Source organism: Camellia sinensis, chromosome 8 (genome assembly GCF_055761805.1).
Source record: "Camellia sinensis isolate YWXY chromosome 8, ASM5576180v1, whole genome shotgun sequence".
NCBI classification, from domain to species: Eukaryota; Viridiplantae; Streptophyta; class Magnoliopsida; order Ericales; family Theaceae; genus Camellia; species Camellia sinensis.
Genome location: NC_138968.1, coordinates 181,204,652 through 181,224,079, shown reverse-complemented (window position 1 = coordinate 181,224,079; position 19,428 = coordinate 181,204,652). Strand labels below are relative to the sequence as shown.

General features: G+C 38.3%; 2 long non-coding RNA genes across 2 annotated transcripts in view; one reads left to right on the top strand and one right to left on the bottom strand.

Moving 5' to 3' along the window:
* Positions 1 to 19,428, bottom strand: part of LOC145797354 (uncharacterized) — a 72,265-nt gene that overhangs the window by 32,074 nt on the left and 20,763 nt on the right. The window lies entirely within an intron of this gene.
* Positions 1,569 to 5,078, top strand: LOC145797357 (uncharacterized). The gene is made up of 2 exons (XR_014338799.1): positions 1,569 to 2,481; positions 4,773 to 5,078. It is a non-coding gene; the product is annotated as an uncharacterized LOC145797357 (long non-coding RNA).

Below are 19,428 nucleotides of genomic sequence, written 5' to 3'. Positions count from 1 at the left end.
ATCATTGCAAGTAGGGAGGTAAGAAGAGAGCCAAGGAGAGAATCTCAACTTGTGTTGCTCATGGGAGTTCGTCCTAAATATTTTTTTGATAATCTAGACTTTTTATATTATAGGATTCGTGAAGAATATTATTCATGTAAAAAATAAAGTTAATTGAATATTCATAATTTCATGATTAGGTCCTAATTACTTTTAAAAATTTATGAAAGTTATGTTAACTGTTAATTTTTTTATAAAATCAAATATTCTTTGGTTATAAAGATATATATATTCAATTAACTTGATTTTTTGTATGAATGATATATTCGACGAATCTTACCATATGAACAATTCAAATTATCGAAAAACACGACCTCTCACAAAGAGTACAACAGTATCCCCTTATCTAATCGAGAATACCTTGGTCTATACTTAAAAGTTGTTCTCTAGCTTAGACTTTGGCCCAGACTTATATTCAGACTCAAAATTTGACTTAGACTGATGTGGTAGGTTATTTATTAATTTTTAATTTGTTACACATTTAGAGGGCCTACCTCTCTTGTTACATGATGAATTTGTGGATATAAATACATAAATATTTAGCGTTATTAGGTGATGAAGTAAAATCCATTGGTAATATGCACATGTAAATCTCTCTTAATTTCCCTCCTCCACTAGTTGAGTGTCCGTATACTCTTTATTTTTGTTTTTTGTTTTCATTATACGGAAAGTATTCTCTATTAATTCCACCCAAACTCTCTTTACGCTCCTACTCGTTATTTTTGTTTTTTGTTTTTTGTTTTCATTATGCGGAAAGCATTCTCCATTAATTCCACCCAATCTCTCTTTACATTCCAGCTTTGTTGTTGTTATTTTGTTTTTAAACCACACACAATTATGTTTGTCAATCACATTACTACCGAGTCTCTTCACTACAACAAATAGACTCCCACTACAAAAACAAAACAAAACAAAATAAAACAAGTAGAGACTAAAGTTTAGAGATAAAATCATTTTTAAAAATTAAATATTTTTATTACAAAAAATATCATTATGTTTTTAGCTATAAAATTATGTATTTAGGGGTTGTTTTGGGATGAACTAAATAAGTGCATTTTTGTCTTTTTACGAAAAGATGTGCAGAAAAGTAGAGAGGTGATGTGATAGAAAAAAGATAAAACAATAAAAAGATAGATTATTTTTGAGTTGCCAAACTTGGCTTTAGTAACGAAGTATTATACTTTTAGGACTAAATTTTTTGTTTAAAAAAATAGACCTTTATGAGACCATGTTATTTTTTCCCTAGAAGTGCATTTATTAGTGACATTTTAAAAATTATCTTTAAAACTTTTTTTTTTTTAACTTTTCAAGATGAGGTTTTAGCGACTGTTCTCGAGACAATAGAAATTGGTCCTCAAATATTTTTTGCAACAAAAATTTCACTTTTGGGATAAAAAAAGCTTGGCCTCTTAAACTCTTATATATTGTAATGCTTGCTCATAATGTTTCTTGCTAGGGAATTAGTTTTGTAGTGATTTTTTAAATTTTTTTTTTTTTTTTTTTACAAGGTGAAAAAAAATTAATGTGTTTGGGTACAACTTTTTTTAGTTGTATCGAAAACCTTGAATTATTGAGATTTTTTACTTTTTAACTTATTTGGTGATTTTTTGGGTTTTTTTTGGAAATCATAGCTACCTGACTTTTACATTATGTTCGGATATTTGATTTCATGTGAAAACGTAACTAAAATGAAAATCAAATGGAATTATTTGTAAGCATATTTTATTTTTATTTATATAAAAAAGGGAGAGTTACCAATAAATCTTATATATTCAAAATATGTTCTAATTAGTCCCATATTATTTTATGTGTTCCATTTAGTCCCATTTGATGTGTAAAGACGAGACAACCACTGGTTTAGACGTGTTTGTTTGGGTGTAACGTTTAGGAGAAGTTTACTAATACGTTTTTGGGGGTCTGTTTGGGTGTGATGTAAGCAAGAAGTTTAGTAATACTTTTTGGTAGGGTATGTAATGTGCAACGTTTGGATGTCACCTGTTTGGGATTTGTGTCAACACACGTGTGTTTGTGTTTATGTGCCGATTTGTTTAACTAGCACATTATTCATTTTGTTTGGCATGTGGTGGGGTGTGACGGATGTGAATGCAAAAGTGTGACATCATGGCACACGTGTGAGACCATTAGGCTATGTTCTAGAAATTAGTAATTTGAAACTCTGATAAGCGTGATTTTTGGGATGCGATGAAGTCATGTGATTTGGGGGAAATCTTGTCACCCAATTTGAAAGCCTATGGTAGTATTTTCAGATTCGTGTTGGTGTGGTTGTGTGGCGTCATATACAACATTGAAACCCTAACAAGTACTCTGTGACATTTGGATCAGCAGTGGAGTTGTCGACGTGGTCGCGTAGGTGTCTGGCATTGAAGGTTTTGCAGGTGCCGTTATTCAACTGTGTATCTACTACATCAATGGGGCCCAAACGTAAGTAACGACATCCCTATTTTGTTATTTCATTTGTGTAGTGGGTTGTTAGGGTTTATGGAACATTATCAAACTGGGATTTTTGCTTTACCGATGTGTCGTATGGCTGTTTTTGTGTTTGTGAAAAATGTTGGAATGTGCGTAATTGTGTGTCAGATTGGACTAATTTATGAGCCGATGCATTTCTTGCCGATGTAATATGAATAGAACAGTTTGGACTCCTCCCAACGTCATCAGTATGGTAATGTGGGTGTACAAATCGAGTGTTTGTGTGTTGTTGAGAGGGTTAGTGTGACATGTAGTGATAGGTTTGGGACGTCAGATCTGGGCGAATGTGGGTTTGCATAATGTGGTGATTGTTGTTTGTGCATCAAAGTTTGTTGGGTGTGTGTGATGACCCAACCCGTACTATGCTTAATTATATATGTGATTATGTGTTTGATATGAATTTGCATGTTTAAGTATGGGAAATATGTGAATTTGGAAAAATATCTATTGAAAGTAGGAATATGTGTTGTAATTAGAACTTTGAACTGAAATTGGGAGCCGTAGAGGCGCGATAAACAAAAAACGATTTCATATCTATGATTAGCATGATTTTTAGAGCGTTTGGTGAGATTTTGAAAAATTACGATTCGTAATGATTAAATTGGAATTTTTTTTTAAAAAAAATAAAGCGAAGTCACATATATGTTGGCCTCTTGTGTTTCTTTTTGTGCTTGAAAGCTCTATAGTGTGAGTTAGAGAGAGAGGAAGAAGATGAAGCTAGGGATTTGAAGGAAATCAAGAGGCAAACCATAGATTTGAACCAAGGTATAGAAAATCACTCACAAACTTTGATTCTAACTCATCTTTGTCAAGAAATCAAGAAGAGATTGGGGGTTTGAACTAGGGTTTTGAATTGTATAGTAGTTTCAGCTTAAGACATGAGATTGAACCCTAATCTCTCCATCTTTGTTGATTTAAGTCCACTCTTGTGATTGACCCATGAAACAAACCTTAGATGATCTATGGAAACAAGTTTTGTTGTAAGATTATTCATGGTTTATATACTTTGAATTTGTTTATGTAATGTGTGGATATGGGAAAGAGATAAGACCATGGAATTGTTGTTGATGCAAGATTAGAATGTTTAATGTAGAATTTCACTTGTATCATGATTAGATGTCATGCTTTTGAGTTGTTTTTGCATGAATTTGAGCTTGGAAATGGGTTGGTTAGTTTGGTTTTTTTGGCCATTTTCGGACTGTCTGAGTTTGTCCAGACCGCACGAGCGGCCACGGGCACCGTACGAGCGGAACATGAAAAAAAAAAAAAGTTTTGGTTCTGCTCCTTGGGGGCTCGAGCGGCCGATTTTTCTGCTCGAGCGGATTTGGGCCGCACGAGTGGTGGGGATTTCCGTTCGAGCGGAACCCCTGTTTCAGCCCAACTTCAAAAAGGCATATATCCATCATCCGGACTGCATTTTAAGCGATTCTTGAGCATAAATTCAAGCCCTCGAAGTCTAGTTTCTAACGGTGGTGGTCTCACACCCAAATTCTATGTACACAAATAGATATACTCAAATGAGTGAAGGCTATTTATTTTCTTTTAACCGTTTCATGCCAATTCTTATCCTAACTTGGTTTCCTTTCACTTCTTGCTATTTCCTTAAATCTTAAATAAGGAAACATGATATGTTCAATGAAAAACATACGAAATTATTGTAAGAAACATTAATGTAAGTCATGAACATTTAGGGCCGTTTAAGGCACATCTTTGGAACACGCATTGTACGTGGTCCACATGTAGAAAAGTTTCGCATTGAACACTTGAGAGAAATTAAAGAAAAGTGTACGAATTGAAACAAATGATTTATCGGAGGTGTATGTGACATGTTTTGTGTAGGTCGAGTGCCGAGTAGTAATATAGTACACTTATATTCTCTGTTGCGTATCTTGAACTATGAACGATGATTGATGCCAACATTATGAATTGATTGGAAATAATGAACCTTCATTGATATTATATGACATGTGCTAAATGATTGGGCCCGAGGCCGCTTGATAAATAATTGGGCCCGATGTCGCTTGTTAAATGATTGGGCCTGAGGCCGCTTGTTAAATGATTGGGCCCGAGGCCGCTTGTTATATGATTGGGCCCGAGGCCGCTTGACATATGATTGGACCTAAGGCCGTTTGGCTTATATGATTATGGATATTGAGAGAACCTTATGATCATCTACTTACACTGTTTTACTGCATTATTACTCATTGAGCTACGCTCACCCAATTTTATGTATGCACATGTAGGGGATCAGCAGCATGGAGCACAACCCTAGAGTCAGCTTCAGGAGCCTTTTGTGACCCAATCGAGCCATGCCTCCGAGATGGAGTTTTGTCTTGACTCATACCACACTTTGACTCTATTATGTTTTTGCTTTCATGGTCTTAGGTTGTAAACATTGTGTACGATTTTCCTTTGGCTCTTATATTTTTGGTGGGCATGTATATGTATAATTGTGTTACGTGGTTAACTCTATGACTTTGCTCATGATTGGCACAGCTCAATGGACTTCTATTTATTACATGTTTCCATTTATGGCCCCATTAGAATAAATATTTTGTATGATTGTTTGAGGCCTTCGGTAATCTACGGATTACTGGCCAGTTATGACCCAAACTTTTAGGGACGGGTTCGGGTCATGACTGAGTGGTATCAAAGCACGAGTTAATATCTCATACACGAGTCCATATGAGCAATAAGAAGTCTAGAAAAGTTTTAAGTTGCATCCATAATGCATTCACATCGGGTATGACATGGAAATGTACATTTGTATATGCGACTTATGTGCATATTATCTGTGAAAGTTATAATGCATGTTCCTCAAATCATGGCGAGAACAAGGGCGGAAGATGGAGAGGATTCGACCTCCACCCGACTTGATAGGATGGAGGCAATGATTATGGAAATTGCAGAAGCTTTTAGACAACAGCAACAACAACCACCACCACCACCAGTAGTGCAAGACCATCAAGCTGATGATCGAACCATTACTCTCACAAAGAAATTTAAGAAGATGAAACCGCCAATGTTCAAAGGAGGTATTGATCCAGTAAAGGCGGAGGCTTGGGTGCTTGGTATCGAGAAATTATTTGAAGTCTTTCCATGCACGGAGGCACAGAAAGTCTTGCTAGCTGCCTTTACACTAGAGGATGAGGTGCGCCGTTGGTGGATGTTTATCCGAGAAGGACATCAAGGGATGAATTGGGCCCACTTTTTGAAAATCTTCTATGAGAAGTATTTCCCACAGAGTATCTGAGACAATAAGGTGGCGGAGTTTGAAAACTTGAAGCAGGGGAACAGGACAGTGGCAGAATATGAGGCGCAATTTACCAAATTAGCCTATTTTGCACCGTACATGGTCGATACGGACTACAAAAAAGCGAGAAAATTTTAGCGAGGTCTCCGAGACTCCATTCTAGATCAAATTAATGTATTGCAAGTACAGAAATATGTGGATGTATTGGATAAGGCCATTATAGTAGAAGGTAACCAAGTTAACCGCAACAGGTACTCGGATTGGAGAGGCAAAAGGTAGGGTTCTAGTATGCACAGAGGGTCAGCATCCTCGCAAAATAAGAAGCAAAATTTGGGAACTTCCAACAATGCAGGGTCTAACCGTAATTCACCACCAACTTGCTCGGAATGTGGAAAGAAGCATCGAGGGGTTTGTCATCGAGCATCAGGAGCTTGCTTCAAGTGTGGGAAAATGGGACACATGATGAGAGATTGTCCTATGTTTGGGCAGCAAAAAGGGAATAGGCCAACTGCTAGTTCAGCCGGATCCACTCTTGCAACAAAGACCCCGGCAAGGCCTACTATTTCTCGAGATAATGTTAGGCAAGGAAGAGTCTTTGCTCTTGTTCCGGGTGATGTCCAAAATTTCGATGCTGTGGTTTCAGGTACGCTTTTCATCAATGGCCAACCTACTCATGTGTTACTTGATTTAGGTTCCATTCATTTCTTTGTTTCGAAAACCTTTGCTCCTAATTTGAATAGATCTATGGAACCCTTGAATTATGTGTTGTGTGTGTCTCTCATATCTGTGGATTATATGTTTTGTGCTTCTATGTATCCGGCATGTGAGCTTTTACTTGGAGATATTTCATTATGTGCGAATTTGATGCCTCTTGACAGGGTACACTTTGATGTAATTTTAGGAATGGATTGGTTAGCTAAGTATCATGCAACCATCGACTGTGTGTCTAAACAAGTTGTTTTCCGCCCACCGGGTCAAGAAGAGTTTACTTTTGTGGGACATGGAGTGGTCCCTCCATCCTTTTTGATATCAGCTATGAAAGCTTGTAAACTATTTCAGAAAGGTTATAGGGGTTATTTGTGTAGCATTTTGCATGCAGAGACAAATGAGATGGGTGTTGAAAATATTCAAATTGTTAGTGAGTTTCCGGATGTATTTCCAGAAGAATTGCCAGGGGACTTGATAGACCGTGAGATTGAATTTGTTATTGATATTGTACCGGGTACTCAACCGGTTTCCAAGGCTCCATATAGAATGTCCTCGGCAGAAATGAAGGAACTGAAAATATAGTTGCAAGAATTGCTTGACAAAGGGTTTATCCGACCGAGCACATCGCCATGGGGCGCACTTGTTTTGTTTGTGAAGAAAAAGAATGGGACCCTTCGGTTATGTATTGATTACCAAGAACTTAATAAGGTAACAGTGAAGAATAAATATCCTTTTACCATGGATTGATGATTTGTTTGACCAATTACAAGGGGCACAAGTGTTTTCAAAGATCGACTTGAGATCCGGGTACCATCAGTTGAAAGTCAAAGAAGAGGATGTTGAGAAGACCGCTTTTTGAACTAGGTACGGCCATTATGAATTTTTAGTCATGCCATTTGGGGTTACGAATGCACCAGCAGCTTTTATGGATTTAATGAATCGGGTTTTCAAACCGTACTTGGATGAGTTTGTGGTGGTATTCATTGATGACATTCTTATTTATTCAAAGAGTAGTGAGGATCATGCAAGGCACTTAAGATTAATTCTTCACACGCTTAGGGACAAGAAGTTATACGCTAAATTGAAGAAGTGTGAATTTTGGTTAAATGAAGTTGTGCTTTTGGGGCATGTAATTAACAAGGATGGTGTGTCTGTCGATCCGCAAAAGATAGAAGCTATTGTGAATTGGTCTGCTCCTACCAATGTTACAGAAATATGTAGTTTCATGGGTTTAGCGGGTTAGTATCGAAGATTTGTTAAAGATTTCTCCAAGATTGCAGTGCCACTCACCTAGTTAACCTAAAAGGGTGTTCCATTCGAGTGGACAGAACAGAGAGAGTCCGTCTTTCAAGAATTAAAGACAAGTCTCACGACAGCACCGGTCCTTGCCTTACCGTCGGGTACCGAAGGGTTTGTGATTTATAATGATGCATCTCATAAGGGTTTGGGGTGTGTGCTTACGCAGAATGGAAGAGTAATTGCTTATGCATCTTAACAGTTGAAGCCACATGAAAAGAATTATCCTACGCATGATCTGGAATTAGCCGTTGTGGTGTTTGCATTGAAGATTTGGAGGCATTATCTTTATGGAGCAACATGTGAAGTCTACACTGACCACAAGAGCCTCAAGTATTTCTTTACTCAAAAGGAGCTTAGTATGTGACAAAGACGATGGTTAGAACTTATCAAGGATTATGACTTGCAGATTCATTATCATCCCGGTAAAGCCAACGCGGTGGCAGATGCCCTTAGCAGAAAGTCAACGGGAAACTTAGCATGTTTGCTTACGGAGCAGAATGAACTCTTACTTGACTTGGAAAGGATGGAGGTGGAAATTGGGCTACATGAACAGGATAGAATGCTGGTCGTTATATCGATCCCGGTTGTCCCTTTATTATTCTGTTGTGTTCCGGACTTGGTTCTGTGAAGTTGATAGTAGTATCTATCTTGTTGATGTCCTTTAATTCCGCTTGATTGAGTTTTAAGATGTTTTGAGCAGGGTTGTTACAGGTTGGTTAGGCCTTGGTTTCAAATCCTTGTCGTTCAGTTTTTAGGCGATCCGCTCGAGCGGGCCTTCTTGCGCTCGAGCGGGGATTGCATACCTCCAGTATTTTCGTGTTCCCGCAAAACTTCTGCAGATGTGATTTCTACGCTCGAGCGGGTTTCTCTACGCTCGAGCGGATTTGTTGGCGCTCGAGCGGGTAGTATCTTTTCGGTGTGAGTTCTGGGAGGGGGAAATCTACGCTCGAGCGGACTGGTTTTCGCGCTCGAGCGGATGTGCTTTATTCTTGTGTCTTGGAGCTCGAGCGGGCCTTATTGCGCTCGAGAGTGTCCAGATTTTTGTTCTTGACGCTCGAGCGTTGTGTTTTCCGTTCGAGCGGGAATGTCGTATAACAGAGGGCAGCTGGGCTTTTTTGAATCACTTTTTACACTTTCTCTCTCTCTCTCTTACTTTCTAAAAAGATATTTTGAGAGTCTCTCTCTCTAGAAACTCCATTCTCTCTAGGGTTTGATCTAGTTAGAGTACTTTCCTTCCCTTTGCCCTTTGTAAAGGTTGTGTTGATCGTCGAGGGCTTCGTTTTGATCCGTGAATCTTGGAGTTTGGAGCATTTTAGTTTTCTACATCTTCTCCTCTTGGGCTCCGAATTTGAGATAGGGATATCCTACTCCTCTTTATGAGCTTTGTCTTTAAATTTTAGTATTTTGAGATGTTGGGGTTGGTTTGGTGATTTTGTGAAAGTTTGGGGGCCTTGGCGTAATTTTTACAAAAGTTGGAGTTTTGGCTATATAAAACCTAGATGCATGTTTGGCATGGAAAAGTGAAATTAATGTTAAAACATTAATGAAAATGGAACCTAAGGGTTGTGATGTTAATTATGGAAAATGCCCTAATTACATTGGTTAATTAATTTGCACAATTAATTATGGGAAATGAGGAATTGATTTGGAAAGATATGGGATTAAAGGGTGTAGTTGGATTATTTATCGCTCACCTAGTTGAAATGTTGATTATATATCCATTGTTGCATTTATTTTCTGTATAGAAATAACTGCTTTGGGTTATCGGTGGAGGATAGTCTTGATTGTTGTAGACAATGCATGATGATTAGGCAAACTGAAACTAATCACTGGAATGGGTCATTGAGCATGACGGTTGAAAGAATATATTATATTTATGTATTGTGTGATGATGTGTATAATTATTGTTTATATGCATTGTGTTGTGTTAGAGGAGATAGGGGATGTACTCCACGGTTTAGGGGAAGATAGGGGATGGACCTCTAAACCGGATGTTGTTGGGAGGAGATAGGGGATGGACTCCATAGATAGAGCTCATATGCTTATCTAGTAATGTGTTAACAGAGCTCATATGCTTGTCATTGGAAGTGTGATAATGCTTTTATGCATATCTGTGGAAGTGATGATATAGCTTGTATGCTTATCTGTTGATGTGTGATATAGCTAGTATGCTTATCTATTGTGAAATGGAGAAGTGCTTAATATGAGTTACTGTCTCATATGAGTTTTTGGCCAGGTTCTGAGCCATGGTTGTAAATTGAGAATTGAAGAGACTTGGAAAATGGATTGTAACATGGGCTTGTATGTCATGAAACTGTAAAGTGTAATAAGAGAAAGTATCAGTGTTGACCATCTATCAATTGTTAATCTTTTAGTCATTGTTCATATTTAGTTTAGTGTATTTCTACTGGGCTGTGGCTCACCCTATATGGGAATATCATTTTCAGATACAGGTAGCATGCCACCTCCAAGGACGTAGCTTGGGAGGCTAGAGGCAGGCGGACTTTTGTTATTTTATTTCTTTGATGTATTACATGTATATTCAAGCCAAGGGCTTAATGTGTAAATGAGTTAGCACTCTTTTGTTGTAACCAAGTATTAACTTGGAAAGCTGTAAGCCTTTAGGGCATTTGCTTTTGTTGTTAACATGTAATACTTTTGGTAATGGAACTCTGATGAATAGAAGGAAATGGAGCTTTTACATTTCAATGTATGTCTCTACTGATGGGTTTAATGTTATTTTTTTGAGGGCGTTACAGCAATGACCGCACAACTGGCTATTGTTGAGGAAATTAAACGAAGGCAATTGGAGGATGAATTCCTCAAAAAAGTATATGATGAGATGGAAGCAAAACTGAGATCGGAATTTTCTTTGGAAGCCCAAGTGTTGAAGTTCAAGGGAAGATTGTGTGTTCCTACTGTCCCCGAAGTTAAAAGAAGAGTCTTAGAAGAAGCTCATAAGTCCAGGTTTGCTATGCATCCCGGGAATATCAAAATGTATCAAGATCTCAAGCAAGCTTTTTGGTGGCCTAATATGAAGAGAGAAATTGCGAAATTCATTTCAAGGTGCCTTCAATGTCAACACGTAAAAGCGGAGCATCAAAGATCGGCGGGGTTACTTCAACCTCTCCTTATTTCGGAATGAAAGTGGGAGCATATAACTATGGATTTTATTGTGGGCTTATCCCGAACACCCCGAGGTATGGATTCTATATGAATTGTTGTAGATAGATTGACTAAGTCTGCTCACTTTCTGCCTGTGAAGACTGTTTATAATGCGGATAGACTAGCTACAGTGTACATTGCTGAAATTATTCGATTGCACGGTGTTCCGGTTTCCATTGTGTCGGATAGAGATTCCAGGTTTGTGTCAAGATTGTGGCAAAGCTTACAAAAAGCATTGGGAACGGAGTTGAGGTTTAGTACTGCATTTCACCTGCAAACCGATGGTCAATCTGAGAGGACCATACAGACGTTGGAAGACATGCTCCGGATGTGTGTTCTAGACTTCCGTGAAAGTTGGGAAACTCATTTACCTTTGGCGGAATTTGCTTACAACAATAGTTTCCACTCCAGTATTGGGATGGCACCATATGAAGCTTTGTATGGGAGAAGATGTTGAACTCCGATTTATTGGACCGAGGTTGGGGATAGGTCGTTGATTGGGCCTGAAATTGTGCAAGTTACTACGAAAAAGATTCAAATCATCCAACAGAGATTGAAAACTGTTCAAAACCGACAAAAGAGCTATGCGGATCAAAGAAGGAGAGACTTGGAGTTTGAAGTTGGGGATCATGTTTTTGTTACAATCATTCCAATAAAAGGGCACACGAGATTTGGGAAGAAACGGAAATTATCACCCCGGTACATAGGGCCGCTTCAGATTTTAGAAAGACTAGGTCCAGTGGCTTATCGGATTGCTTTACCACTGGGCATGGAACAAGTGCACAATGTGTTTCACGTATCAATGTTGCAAGGCTACCTTCAGGACCCTTCTCATGTTATTGACTATCATCAAGTTATGCTAGATGACGATATAGCTTATGAGGAGAAACCTCTTCGAATCCTTGATCGACAAGTCAAGCAACTACGGAACAAGACTATCCCAATGGTAAAAGTGGAATGGAGGGAACATCACGGGAACGAAGCCACTTGGGAACGAGAAGAAGAAATACGGCAATGATATCCGGAATTATTTTCAACTTGAGGTAAAAAAGTTTGGAGGACCAAACTTCCTAAAGGGAGGAAGATTGTGATAACCCAACCCATACTATGCTTAATTATATATGTGATTATGTGTTTGATATGAATTTGCATGTTTAAGTATGGAAAATATGTGAAATTGGAAAAATATCTATTGAAAGTAGGAATATGTGTTGCAATTGGAACTTTAAACTGAAATTGGGAGCCGTAGAGGCGCGATAAACAAAAAACGACTTCATATCTATGATTAGCATGATTTTTAGAGCCATTGGTGAGATTTTGAAAAATTACGATTCGTAATGATTAAATTGGAATTTTTTTTTAAAAAAAAAAAAGCTAAGTCACATATATGTTGGCCTCTTGTGTTCCTTTTTGTGCTTGAGAGCTCTATAGTGTGAGTTAGAGAGAGAGGAAGATGATGAAGCTAGGGATTTGAAGGAAATCAAGAGGCAAACCATAGATTTGAACCAAGGTATAGAAAATCACTCACAAATTTTGATTCTAACTCATCTTTGTCAAGAAATCAAGAAGAGATTGGGGGTTTGAACTAGGGTTTTGAATTGTATAGTGGTTTGAGCTTAAGACATGAGATTAAACCCTAATCTCTCCATCTTTGTTGATTTAAGTCCACTCTTGTGATTGACCCATGAAACAAACCTTAGATGATCTATGGAAACAAGTTTTGTTGTAAGATTATTCATGGTTTATATACTTTGAATTTGTTTATGTAATGTATGGATATAGGAAAGAGATAAGACCATGGAATTGTTGTTGATGCAAGATTAGAATGTTTAATGTAGAATTTCACTTGTATCATGCTTAGATATCATGTTTTTGAGTTGTTTTTGCATGAATTTGACCTTGGAAATGAGTTGGTTAGTTTGGCTTTTTTGGCCATTTTCGGACTGTCTGAGTTTGCCCAGACCGCATGAGCGGTCACGGGCACCGCACGAGCGGAACATGAAAAAAAAAAGTTTTGGTTCTACTCCTTGGGCGCTCGAGCGGCCGATTTTTCCGCTCGAGCGGATTTGGGCCGCACAAGCTGTGGGGATTTCCGTTCAAGCGGAACCCCTGTTTCAGCCCAACTTCAAAAAGGCATATATCCGTCATCTGGACTGCGTTTTAAGCGATTCTTGAGCCTAAATTCAAGCCCTCGAAGTCTAGTTTCTAACGGTGGTGGTCTCACACCCAAATTCTATGTACACAAATAGATATGCTCAAATTAGTGAAGGCTATTTATTTTCTTTTAACCGTTTCATGCCAATTCCTATCCTAACTTGGTTTCCTTTCACTTCTTGCTATTTCCTTAAATCTTAAATAAGGAAACATGATATGTTCAATGAAAAACATGTGAAATTATTGTAAGAAACATTAATTTAAGTCATGAACATTTAGGGCCGTTTAAGGTACATCTTTGGAACATGCTTTGTACGCGGTCCACATGTAGAGAAGTTTCGCATTGAACACTTGAGAGAAATTAAAGAAAAGTGTACGAATTGAAACAAATGATTTATCGGATGTGTATGTGACATGTTTTGTGTAGATCGAGTGCCGGAGACAACGCCGCAAGACCAAACGCACTGTGAGTAGTAATATAGTACACTTATATTCTCTGTTGCGTATCTTGAACTATGAACGGTGATTGATGTCAACATTATGAATTGATTGGAAATGATGAAACTTCATTGATATTATATGACATGTGCTAAATGATTGGGCCCGAGGCCGCTTGATAAATAATTGGGCCCGATGTCACTTATTAAATGATTGGGCCTGAGGCCGCTTGTTAAATGATTGGGCCCGAGGCCGCTTGACATATGATTGGGCCTAAGGCCGTTTGGCTTATATGATTATGGATATTGAGAGAACCTTATGATCATTGACTTACATTGTTTTACTGCATTATTACTCATTGAGCTTCACTCACCCAATTTTATGTATGCACATGTAGGTGATCAGCAGTATGGAGCACAACCCTAGAGTCAGTTTCAGGAGCCTTTTGTGACCCAATCGAGCCATACCTCCGAGATGGAGTTTTATCTTGGCTCATACCACACTTTGACCCTATTATGTTTTTGCTTTCATGGTCTTGGGTTGTAAACATTGTGTACGATTTTCCTTTGGCTCTTATATTTTTGATGGGCATGTATATGTATAATTGTGTTACGTGGTTAACCCTATGACTTTGCTCATGATTGGCACAGCTCAATGGACTTCTATTTATTACATACTTCCGTTTATGGCCCCATTAGCATAAATATTTTGTATGATCATTTGAGGCCTTCGGTAGTTTACGGATTATTGGCCAGTTATGACCCAAACTTTTAGGGGCGGGTTCGGGTCATGACAGTGTGTCGTGTAATGGTGTCATTTTGCTGATATTGTGTTTTCTTTGTCAATTGTAGCGATTGGCAGGAGCATCAGCTCATGGACGAGATCAAGTGAGCAGAAAAGGGGTGAAGAGGCATCGGGTTTTTCACGGAAAAAACTTGGGGTAAGGCCCATTGGGTGTGTATTGTTTAAACAAGAGATGAATGAAGGGCGTGTGGGTGAAACGACGAAAAATGTTAAACAAAGATTGAACTCTCAATCTAACTTGGCTGGAGTAGTGAATATGGTGTCCACTATTAGGCTACGTGATGTGCATTACCCACATTTATGGAGAACACCATTCTGGCTTATGTTTGAAGCGATACTAATGAACAAGTCGGAACACAGCGAGCTCAGAAAGTATGATGAGCTTATGATGAAAATCATTCGATCGTATAATCACAGGGATGACCCTTTTGTCATTGGGAGTGTGCCTATTAAGGTAAGAACATGAGACTTAAGGTTGATTTTCGGCATGCAATGTGGAGGCCAGTTCCTTGACTTGACCCCCGGACCGAAGCCGGCCTCTGATTTCATCCAGCGCCGATACCACAACCTTAGACGTGTGACTGCAAAGCTGGTTAAGATGTTGCTCCAGGATACTGTGCAAGGAAATACGGAACGGGATGTAGAGGACACAGTTAAACTGCTGAGTTTGTATGTTTGTGGGAATTTATTTTTCTGTACTTCGAGGGAGACAATTAGTTAGGCGTTTGTTTGGTTTCTTGATAATTTGGAAACTGTGCAGACATATAATTGGACAGGAGTAATGCTGAACACACTTATGGGGTTGATTAGGGAATTTTATCGAATGCCGCAAAAAGTGACAAGATGCGTGGTGGCATTGTTGGTATGTATTTATTTTGGTTTGATGTATATGTGTTAGTCGCTCTGTTAGTTGTTACGTTTTATGATTTGAGTGTGTTGTTGGTTTGCTGATGTAGGAAGGTACGTTTGGGTGTGTCTAGTGTTAGAGTGTATTAATTTGGTATGTTATTGTGTTACAGTACTGGCCGTGCGAGCATTCAACTATTATGGAACCTGAAACTGTGACAACGTTTCCTAGATTCCTCAAGTGGAATGTTAACGAGCTACATACGAAGAAGCTATCAGTTGTGTTTACGAATAATGTCAAGTTCCAGGTATACGAAGATGGGTTGTACGTGGTGTTGTTTATGTAATTTACACGTAATGTAATGTGCGTTGCGTGTGCAAAATATTTGTTAATTTTGAACCTTTGCTATATGACAGGTTGTGGCTGAGCGTTTGCGCGTTGAGCCATACGAACGACTGATTCTGAAAGGTGAAGATGTGGGTGAAAAGAAGATGGCAGAGGGGTTACATACGGAGAAAACTACGACACATGTATAAGGTAACGAGTCTGGGAATGAATTTGTTGGGGATGCCATTAGTGGTTCTGCGCATATGGGTCAGAATGTGGCAGAGGGTTCTGGTAAGGGTGGTTTCAGTGGTAAGGGTGGTGCTGACGTGACGCAATATTGCGATAATGCAAATCCTAATGTGACAGTGAGTAGGGCAAGTAAGGATGTCCAAACTGTGATTGTTAACCAAGTGGCACATATTGGAGCTGTTGGTGAAGGACGTTTGAAGGATGGGAGTGACATGAATGTTGCGGAAACGTTAGCTACTTTAGCAGTGCTTGAGGCGGAGAACAAGGATAAGGACAAAATGATCATGACAATGCAGGAGAAGATTGACACACTGAGGAATGCAAATGAAAGACAAGTTGTGCACATTGTTGGAGGATTCACGTTAGTCGTGAAGGTGAAGGATGATGAGATTAGCAGGCTAGAGAAGCAAAATTTGAAATTGTTGAGAAAGATGTCTGAACTTGAAGATCAACTTGCTGACCGGGAAGTACATGTTGTAACGCAGGCTTATAATTGTGTGGCGGGAAAAGGAAGATTAGATGGCGCATGAGAAGGTGGTATGGAACCGGGCATGACCGACGTGACGGGTGCAATCGAGGCAGATATAAACTGTGCTGGTTTGGAACGGGATTCGACTAGCGGGGGCACGCTGGTCACACGGCCCGAAATATTGGATGTTCAATATAGTACCTACGTTGTGGGGTGCGACGACATGGATATTGTTGGAACAAGCAATCTGGAGGGACCATTGCCTGGATATGGTCAACATTCACTTGTTAGAAACATTAAGAACAAAGTACGAAAGGAAGTGAAACTGTTGGAGTTTGAATATGGGGTGGGGCAGAGGTTTGGGGGTAGTGTGAACAATGTCCCGACTTTCAAGCTCGTGGAGGACACTGGGCTTGTGAAGGGGTGTGGTGTTGTAGAAAATGCTATTGACACTCAACTGAATTTCAGTGCCTACCTTCGGAAATGTCATTCAACCATACTAAAAGTAACCTAGAAACTGAATATGTGAGTGAATGAGTCAACGACACACATTTGGGTTTTGGGTGTTCCAATCAAAACCTATAATCAAAATAAATGACTCTTTCGATGTGTCGACCAGACACACAGTGGATATACACTAACCAAAAAACATAGACACACACATATACGTACAATAGCATGGAAAAACAAAAGATATATAGAAAATGCCCTGACCTGTTCGAGACGAAACAACGACGTCGCCAGAATCCAATTATGAACAAATGAAGTTCTGTAACCTAACAATCCTGTCACACCACAAACCTACTCCCCCTTTTTACGTCCATCTGCACTAATATTGAGATTCACCTTCCAAAAACAATCACTCTGAAACGGAATGCGATATTATGTGATCCTTATTATGTTGACTACAATTTCGGGAAGGGCACATCCGTCAAGGAAAACATACCAACCAATGAAAACAGGACCCCCTTGTAATATTGTTTAGCCGAATAGGACTTGTACGTGTATTAGAAAACATCAAAGACCAAATAGAGTAAGAAACCCTGGAATAGGACTTTTTGATCATTTTCCCTTTAAAAAATGCTTATTCATTTTCATCGCATTTTTCTATCCTCATAATTTTTCCTTACTTTTCTTCTTTTGTTCAACAAATTGAAAAACCATGCAAAGTATTAAAGCGGCAAAACAATGATAAAATGATTTTTTTTTGTCTATCATCTCTATCGCATATCTCTCCACACTCAAGCTTGGTTTGAACAATAATTAACTAATATTTTTTCTTTCATTTCTTTTTTTTTTTTTTTTTTTCTAACTTGTACAAAAATATTGGAATATGTTTATCAACCATCAATTGTACCAAATTCTTAGTCATCATTAATTTCACCTACCTTTGGTGACAGTTCTTCAAAAGCACCAAGGATTTACTCATCATCAACCTTTTAAGCGTGCCAAAATCTCCCCGAATTATATACACTCCTCAGCAAATCAAATTTTCTATTATTGTTCTAACAACTTATTTTTCCTCAAATTTCTTTGTTTCTTGAAGGGTGTGATCAAAGCAATGCCAATTCAGAAGTAGATCTTCTAAGCCATATAGTAGTCCAAACTACTCAATTTTCCGGAAGAATATACCTTTCAAAATTATGGTTTAATGCTACACCCAATTATTTCTTGTACAATATATGTCTCCTTTCAACCATCTTTATGTGATCTTTCCATAATCTTTGATCCTTTGCATATTTTGTTTCTTTTTTCTATTTGAAATTGTTGTACCGTCTTAATTATTAGTTGTGCAATTACTGATCTCTTTGCAATTACTAGCATTTGTATTTGATCTATTTTATGTAGTGATTTGCTATTATTGCTAAAAAAAAATTAAAAAATTCAAGTTGCCACTATTTTCCTTACACTTAACAGTTAACACTGGTGCTTTTTGCCCCTCCCTCCATTGCATTTAACATTTCATTTTTACATTTATGTTGTGTTTGGCTGGGGGATTTGAAGAGGGATTTGGAAAGAGAAAGGGAAAAAGTGTGTGAAACTAGGTGAAATATAAACATATTTTATTCACATTTCACATACTTTTTCCATTTTCCTTTTCAAATCCTTCCATAAATCTCCCAACCAAACACAGCATTAATATCTCTTAACAATCTTTTGGAAGTATCATGAAGTTTCAGCTTAATTGGATGCAAACAAACAAAAGCATTGATAAGAATGAAGCGAAAAAAATGTGTTCGCTTTTTGGATAATGTCTCGTTAATTTGTGTAGTATTTTTATGAACAAGAATTTAATAAATGGCAATCAATAAATGCCAGCAAACGTAGGCAAGAATCAAGGTGGTTGTGGAGCTGAACTCGTGGTCCAAAACAAACCAATTTTCTATCCCAAGTTTCACATGGGTCTAGCATGATATGAGGCCTGAGAGAGAATGATGACCCTCAAGCCTACACTAACTAAAAAGTAGGAAAAAATTAAATTTGCCATGGCAAAACCTTCGGAACTAAATTTTTTTTAAAGATCATTTAGTCGAGATACACCTAAAAGTAAAAAAAAATAATTCAAAATTGAATATAAAAGTTCACTAGACAAAAATAAGCAAAAATTTAAGGCAACTTACAAACTGAACAAAAGGAAGCCCAGAGACAGTATGCCAACTGGCATTTTCTTAAACAAGGTTACGGCTCCCAAAGCATTGACCCAAGATCAAAAATCAAGCAAAGCATTCAAGAGATCCAACTAAGCCCTTTGTTCCTAGATAGTTCAAGATTCATTTCAAGAGAATTGATCAAAATAAATAATACCAATGCACAGAAAGGAAGGAAGAAAAAATAAAAAAAAAGCAATTGACATTAGTCTATAAAACCAGCAGAAAGAGTGTTGTTACTCCACCTGACTCATCTGCCTCTGAGAATAGAGTCATGAACATCATCTTAAGCAATAAATGCTTATTGATCATCTTGCTTCTGTTCATACCTGGTGCAGTACAAACCCAGGCAGAAGCCACCACCTGCAACAAACCCAAGAGCCCATGCTTTCTCAAGGAGCTGCCATGCCTAAGTGAGTGCCCGACGCCATATCCAAACGACCCAAAAGCTAAAGTTTGCCATGTCAACTGTTATTCACCCATATGCCAAGCTGAGTGCAAAAGTAAATTATCTTCTCTGTAATTGATTCACCTTCAT